Source organism: Bos indicus x Bos taurus, chromosome 8 (assembly GCF_003369695.1).
Source record: "Bos indicus x Bos taurus breed Angus x Brahman F1 hybrid chromosome 8, Bos_hybrid_MaternalHap_v2.0, whole genome shotgun sequence".
Taxonomy (NCBI): Eukaryota; Metazoa; Chordata; class Mammalia; order Artiodactyla; family Bovidae; genus Bos; species Bos indicus x Bos taurus.
The window spans coordinates 48927306-48936169 of record NC_040083.1 but is presented as its reverse complement, the minus strand read 5'-3'; positions in this window follow the sequence as shown (position 1 = coordinate 48936169).

Genomic DNA, 8864 nt, shown 5'->3' with positions numbered 1-8864 from the left:
ATATTTCTCCACACAAAAGCAGTGACCTCAAATTACTGTACCTAAGAATAGAAACATCCCCCCATTTTTTCTAGCTTTATTAAAATAGAATTAACATATAACATTGTGTAAATTTAAGTTATATGACATTCATTTGATACATGAATATACTACAAAATGACTATTGCAGTGTTAGCTAACACTTCCATCACATCATATAATGGCCGTTTCTTTTTTGTGGTGAGAGCATTTAAGATCAACTCTTTTAGCAACTTTAAAGTACACAATATTATTAACTGTAGTCATTATGCTGTACATTAGGTCCTCAGAAATTATTCATCTATATAACAGGAAGTTTGTACTCTTTGACAAACATCTCCCCTTTTCCCCACCCCTCCAAACCCCTGGTAAATCATTATAGTCTCTCTTTCTCTTTTTGGTATTTTAGGAGAAAATTCTGGGCTTCCCTGGTGGTCCAGTGATTAAGAATCCCCCACTGAAATGCAGGGGACACTAGTTCTATCCCTGGTTTGGGAAAATCCCACATGCCTTAGGCAACTAAATCCATGCGCCACAACTACTGAGCCCATGCACCACAGCCACTGAAGCCTAAGTGCCCTACAGCCTGTGCTCACAGCAAGAGGTGTCCGAGCACCTCAACTAGAGTAGCCCCACTTGACCCAACTAGAGAAAGCCAGTGCGCAGCAACAAAGACCCAGCACAGTCAAAAATAAAAATTAATTAGTTGATCAATTAATTTAAAATAAGTAAACAATAAGTTCTTTAGGAAAGAAAATTCTGCCTGTGCCATAGAACATGACTTGGAGGGAATGGAGACATCCCAGGTATCAACCATCTGTTCAAGAGCCTGGACCATCACTGAGTCGCAGAAGGGGATCTGTGGCCTCTCCTTGGCATGACTCGGCCCAGATTACCAAGGAACATTTGGAAAGCTGGAGTTTTAGGATGGTGATCTCCACGTGAGCAGTGGTCAGACCAAGGAAATAGGGAACTGAAGCAAGGGGATTATGAAATCAGTCTAGTTGGTTAGAGCCGGATTTTGAAACTTCAGACTATAGAATCTACTTGAATGATAGCCATGTGTTCTTTGTTATACAGATTAGCTTGTATTTTAGTCACTCATGTACTCATTCATTTAAGATGTATAGAACAATTACTATGCATCAAGACTGGATTAGGTGTCAGGAATTTAAAGAAATAACGCAAATTCCTGGTCTTAAAAGAGATCCACATATCTTTCCCCTGAAGAAAACAAATCTTGGGCTTTCTGTAATTATTTCTCTTTTGCTCTTTCTGGGATTGCCTGGTGGCTCAGATGGTAAAATGTCTGCCTGCAATGAGGCAGATCCGGGTTCAATCCCTGGATTGGGAAGATCCCCTGGAGAAGGAAATGGCAACCCACTCCAGTACTCTTGCCTAGAAAACCCCATGGATGGAGGAGCCTTGGAGGCTACAGTCCATGGGGTTGCAGAGAGTCAGACACGACTGAGTGACTCCACTTTCACTTTGCTCTTTCTATGTGCTTAGTAAAACTCTAAAATCTAGCCTGGCTTTGTTGTGCTGAGAGGAATCTATATTATAAGAAAAAACCAGCACAACAGGGAAGTGGAAACTTGAGAGAACAAATCTGGAGTCATTTGGTTCAAAATGAACATCTCTATGGAGGCTTTGCTTCCTGTAAAAAAAATCTTTTCAGGTTCTGGATTCTGTTTTAGAGAGATGGCATTCCCTTAATCCTACATTATAATCTTAGTATAAGCCTTTTTCAAAACACGTTAACTATTAGGGAAATCAATTGTTTATCACAAAGAACTGAAAGATGAATGAATGACACTCTCCATTATTCATCAACACATCTCTCTAAATGTGTTTAAGCTCTCAGGAAGTAATGCTGGCAACAGCTGAAACAGGCTTACAGAATACTAAGGGACATAAGATAAAGATCTGAGCAGTACACAGAACAGAGGTAGAGTTATTCAAAGCACACTTCCCCCCAAACTCCAGCACACACAATAACTCCCTCTGTGAGTAGCAGGCTTCAGTGCAAGATCACAGAACTATCATTTGAGACTATATCAAGAAATCGAGTCATTAAAGAGCCAAAAATGGAGATCAGAATCTTCTTTCAGATTAACTGAGGATATGAAGCAGAAGAAAATGGGCAAAATATCTTTCCAGTGAAGTGAGGAAGAAAAAGTAAAAGAAAAGAAAGCAGTAATATATAGTTCAGAGTAGACCCCTAAAGTATAGGCATCAAATATTGTACGCATTTTGGGTCCCTGTAGACTCTCTCATCCCCCACCAAGTTGCTATTTGTCCCACATTCCTGAAAATTGTAAAAATACTGTAGAAAACTTAAAGTTGTAATTGAGAAACAAGAAAACTCTGAAAACTGCTCAATAATCCTGGTAATTATCACTGCAGGGGGACTAGGTTCAACGGCAAACCATTCCTGGAATCCCACTTGGCCCAAATAATTGGTACTCAGTACTTTCACAGGTAGTCGATGGTACCTAGCAAATAGTTCTTTACTGCACTAACTGGCAAAATAAAATGGTAACATGAAATGCTTTCTAAGGCACTTTCCTGTCTTAAGGCCTTATATGTACAAAGCTTTTGGAAGGATACACCCACTTGATTAGATACATACAAATATAATTAAAGAAAGATTCTGTCGTGGAGAACACGTCTTAACAGTGACATTTCTGATAGATGGCACCATAAAGTGGGTCTTTAGGTTTCTAAGTTTATCTATCTTGATGGATAACTTAATATGCTAAATAAAAGCCCCAACTGGACACAAGACTTATACAACATCTGTTGACAAAGACCACTTCTTTAACCTGATAAAAATGCAGTTTTCCCTGGATTTAATCTATGTGTTAAAGTTTGACCTTTAATTTCTTGCACAATAAGTCAGCATTATTTGGTGCTGCTAAGGAGTGTAAACTAATTTCCACACTTGCTGTTATGTAACCTGTAGCTTTATCTTCCCCCTTAGCATTCTCATAACCTTGTATACAGTCTTTTGTGAAAAAGCACACACCCTGTGTGTACACCTAAGATCTTGTTTATATTTGGTTGCTTTGGTGGTAACCTCAAGAGTACTTTTGTGGTAGGTGTTGCTGTTTGCATCAGAACTCGAATTCACACTTAACTTCTATGCTCCAGAATCTGGTAAACACAGTGAATTCCATGGGAATACATTGTTTTGTATGCAAACACTGTATTCGAACAGTTGACTCATTGGAAAATATCCTGATGCTGGCAAAGGAGAAGAAGGTGGCAGAGGATGAGATGGTTGGATAACATCACCGATTCAAAGGACATAAACTTGGGTGAACTCCAGGAGATGGTGAGGGACAGGGAGGCCTGGTGTGCTGCAGTCCATGGGGTTGCAGAACTGGTCACGTGCTGAGTAACACAGGTTAGCGAATGAACAACAGCAGCACACTGTTTTGTATGTAAACAGTGCCTCTTAGAATTGGATGAATTTTGTACCCTTAATGGAGGTATTCACTTCTTTGGAGAGAGCAAGTTGGGGGGCTTGCTCTGAGAAAGAGGCCACATTGTAAAACATTTCTGAATTGCTTGATGTTAGTAGTTCAAGTCTTGCTAAAACGGTTGACTTCTGTTCTCTAACAATTAATTTGTTGCTAACGTCTTGAAAGAAATCAGAATGTTGGACTTCCCTGGTGGCCCAGTCCCCTGCATGGAGAATGGGTTCAATCTGCTAATCAGGGACCTAAGATCCCACATAATGTGTGGCGTGGCTAAAAGGAAAAAAAAAAAAAAGAAATGAGAATGTTATTTAAAGCATATTATTTCATGAACATATAATACCCTACTCTATCTAAAAGGTGTGAGTCTTAAAACAACATTCCCCTTATCAGCAGCTTGAAATATAGAGTATTGGATTAGTAGCCAGGAGATCCAAGTGCAGAAGGAAAAAGTTTTAATATACTGAAATTATTTAGGCCTATAATCTCTTGGATTGTTATATAACATTTCACTCCACTCTTTGGAAATGTTTCCAAACCACAGAAAGTCTTCTGAATTGCAAATAAGTTACTGTGCCAACAGGCTTCTGCCAGTCTTTTGAGCTACATTGTCAGATGAGTTCCCTGAGCACAAATTATTATTTGAGGGACTAGATTCACGTGGTTGGAAACATCAAATTTTCAATAATCTTTAACACAAAAATCAGGGACCTCATTGCATGTATTTATTTGGACATTTGCTAGGAGCTGTAGGACTGGATGTAGTGAAGAGAGTAAAGACAATAAGAAATGGTTCTTGTCCTCAAGCTGCTCAAAGACTAGGATAGAAAACAGATACATAATCACAACCATAAGGCAATATGGTTAAGATCAGTGCAAGGTGTTATAATAATAGCAGGGTTAGCAACAGACTGATGGAGCCTAGAAAGACTTGAACAGGTGAAACTGAAGCTGGAAATTATAGGCAACATTTAAGCTGTTCAGAGAAGAGAAATTAAGACTTTCATGGTAGAGGGTACAACATTATAAATGATAGAAACTTAAAAGATTAAAATCTGTTAAGACTATTAAGGCAATGACAATTTGTATGGCATGGATGATTTAGAACTCGAAATACGTTAGGGGCATATGGAAGATGACAAGGAAGGTAGAATGAATCTTTAGTTTGGTGTACCTAGATGCCAGACAAAAAGGCTGCACTTCATCTCATGAGAAACTAGAAGCCTTTGAAGAATTTTTTGAGCAGGGAGCTAGAGACATAATTATAACTTTATTTTAACAAGATAATTCTGGTGGCCATATTTAATGAACATCTATCAATTTTCAGTTGACTCCACCACCCTTGGTTTCAAATACTGTAACTTCCTCATTCCTTGTGATTCTGGTGGGGTGGCAAACACAGGTCTCCACCTCTCCACCAAACAAGGGTCTCTATCTCTCTACCATGAGGTTGGGCACATGGCACAAGCTTGCTAATCAGACTGGCCTAGGAGTGGACCCTGGCCCAAGATAGCTTTATATAAATCTTTGGGGGTAGGTATGACCACATCTATACTGGTGGTCATAATGCGTTTTCTCTGCATTTTCTATCCAAAAGGCTCATTCATGTAAGCCTGTGGTTCCTTGGCTATCTTTGTCACCACTGTGAACAGAACCTGACCAAGGAGGCCATCAGTGAAAAAAGTAGAGCTGGGGGATAGAAAGAGAAACAGATTTCTGATAGCATATTTGAATACCTGTCTCTAACTATGCTTGAGGCCAACTCTCTTCTTTAGTATTTCTTATTTAATAAAATATTTTTTGTTTATTTCATAAGCATAATTTGAATTTGGTTTCTGGATTTGTAGCTGCAAGTGTTCTTACTAACGTAGAGAATAAAAGTCAGATAAGAGTGGAAGAAGAGAGATGCAATTATAGGAATTAAAATAATATACATGAGTGATGATAAGGGCCTGAACTAAGACAATGGAACTAAAGAAGAGGGGGTATATCAAAATATATGAATCCTGAATGGATACTTATTAGATATGTGAGGGAGGAAGGGGAGAGGAAGAAAGAAGAGTGATGGATGTTATCCATGAAACACTCTCCACCATAACTTCTAGGCAAGTGAAAGGTCCCATTCTTTACTAAACTGAATGATTGAAGAAGCAGGATATACTTTAGTTTTCCTTGGGGTTCAGTCCAAGGAAATGTATACAGTTTATTGCACCCTGGTGAATAGCCAATGTGAAGAAACAGAGGCTATTGTATGCATCTCCTCCTCGATACTCCAGGAGTCAAGTTTCAAGCTTAGTATAATTACACAACATGGCAGTTGATTTTCCTTCATCTAAAAGCTGGGCACTGTCAGATGTGACCTGCCAGCTAAGCTGAGCGCTGGAAAGGATGAGGATGACTCACTGTGCTCTGCTTCTATGCCTGCCACTGCTTTAAATGGGATAGAAACTTAAGCCCTCATCTTTGAAGCTCGTCTTTGCGGGTAACTCTTGAGCAGAGCGGTAATTCAATCTCGAGCTCCCAGAGGTACACGTGATAGTTGTTTCAGAGAGACGATGCCACATCTGTGCCAGAATGCAGCTGGAAAAGGATCTTGTGTGATTTGTCCAATATGATGGAATGAAAAAAAAAAAAAGAAATAGACTGAGCAGGTGCTTAAAATAAATATATGTTAGTACTTTAAAAAAGAAGTCAAATTATATGTCTAAATCTGTAACCTATAAAGAGCACATTCAAATTTTTATGTAAAGCCCCAAGATTTCAATATAAAGAGAATGAGCAGGAGGCCCGCTCATGAAGAGACATGCACAATACACAGACTCTAGGAAACCTATTTAGCCTCATGGGCAATCAAATACATACTATTGAAGCTAAGCCAAAATACCATTGCATTGCTAATAATGAGGAGGCAGGAAATTAAAATGTTAAAGTAAAATTGTCCTTTTGGAATTGAAGATGTCAATATTCAACTTATGGTATTTAAAAGCCATAAAATATCATTACTCTTTCTCAATATTCCTACTTCTAAGATTATATCCTGAGGTTATTATTCAGCAGAAGAAAAAGAATTGTGCATTGTAGCATTCTCTATAATATCAAATATATTAGAAAAGTTTAACTGACCAATAATAGGGAGTGGATAACCAAAAATGCTGCCAAAAGGGATACAGGCACAATGTTTATAACACAGTGTTTTATAAACAGTGTGGAAATATGGAAAATAACTTCTTAAATAAAGCAGTATAGAAAACTGAACATATACTATATGAATAAAAAGTGTACATTTGGATAAAGTCTAAGTTGATTCAAAGAAAACATAAAGGAAGTAATGTATGTATTGAAACTTAATTTATGACTGAGATTAAAAGAAAGACAAAAAAGGAACTACTCAATAAATAGTACTGAATGACATAGATAAAATCAATTCCAGCTAGTTAGAAACTTTAGTGTGAAATGTAAAATTGTCAAACTTTTAGAAGATAGTCTAGGATAATTTTTTCTGGCTTCAGGACAAGGAATAAGTCCTTAAACAAGAAAAGCATTTACCATAAAAATGATACAATTGACCTCATGAAAATAAAAATACTTCTGTTCATCCAAAGACACCCTCAAAACTACAAGCTACAAATTGAAAGGTGATGTATGTAACACATATAACCCACAAAACACATATATCCACAAAGTATACAGACTACAAGATTTAAAAATTGGGTGAAAGTCATGAATATATGCTTCACAAATAAAGAAGTGTGACTAGCCATTAAAGAAACTCATTAATAATTAAGCAATTTTACATGACAATCACAGTGAGATACATTTCATTCTGAGGTTGTTATATACATACAACCCTTTCATGACTGAGTTCCCACTGCTCAACTCCAGGAAGAACGATTCTTATGCACTTAAATACAAGTGTCACCCCCTTGAACCTGTGGAATGCACTGGCTCTGTTTCACAACCACTAAACTGGCAGAAAATCAAAAGTCTGCCATATCAGCAAGGATGTGGAACAATGAGAATCTCAGTCACAGCTTACTGACATGTAAATTGGTTCAACCCCTTTGAAGAACAGCTTGTCATTATCCAGGATGATTAATGGCAGGTTTAGAGGAGGAATGGGAAGAGTGTTAACTAGTGACAAACAGAGAAATAAGCAGATATATTAAAAATAAAACTGTGGAATGGCTCCAATAAGCATACGTTCCCCACCCCCAAGATGTCTCTAGACAAAAGTGAGGAAAGCAGATCAAGACAGGTAAAAAAACCCATCAAGATAGATGGGGTTAAAGCCCAGGAGAGCACAGGTAAAGGTGAAGTTGAAATAATTATCCAGGCTATCAGTGTTAGTATACCGACTAAGTATACACCCGTGCACTATGACCTGTGGACCAAATCCAGCCCAACGACCTATTTTGTAAATAAAATTGTATTAAAACACAGTCAGTCAGTCAGTCAGTTCAGTCGCTCAGTCGTGTCCAACTCTTTGCGACCCCATGAATTGCAGCATGCCAGGCCTCCCTGTCTATCACCAACTCCCGGAGTTCACTCAAACTCACGTCCATCGAGTCAGTGATGCCATCCAGCCATCTCATCCTCTGTCATCCCCTTCTCCTCCTGCCCTCAATCCCTCCCAGCATCAGAGTCTTTTCCAATGAGTCAACTCTTGGCATGAGGTGGCCAAAGTACTGGAGTTTCAGCTTTAGCATCATTCCTTCCAAAGAAATCCCAGAGCTGATCTCTTTCAGAATGGACTGGTTGGATCTCCTTGCAGTCCAAGGGACGCTCAAGAGCCTTCTCCAACACCACAGTTCAAAAGCATCAATTCTTCAGCACTCAGCTTTCTTCACAGTCCAACTCTCACATCCATACAGGACCACTGGAAAAACCATAGCCTTGACTAGACGGACCTTTGCTGGCAAAGTAATGTCTCTGCTTTTGAATATGCTATCTAGGTTGGTCATAACTTTCCTTCCAAGGGGTAAGCGTTTTTTAATTTCATGGCTGCAGTCACCATCTGCAGTGATTTTGGAGCCCCCAAAAATAAAATCTGACACTGTTTCCCCATCTATTTCCCATGAAGTGATGGGACCAGATGCCATGATCTTGGCTTTAAGCCAACTTTTTCACTCTCCTCTTTCACTTTCATCAAGAGGCTTTTTAGTTCCTCTTCACTTTCTGCCATAAGGGTGGTGTCATCTGCATATCTGAGGTTATTGATATTTCTCCCGGCAATCTTGATACCAGCTTGTGCTCCTTCCAGCCCAGCGTTTCTCATGATGTACTTTGCATAGAAGTTAAAACACAGTCATATCCTTCCATTTCTGTATACTCTATAAGCTGCTTTGCTCTACAACAGTGAAGATG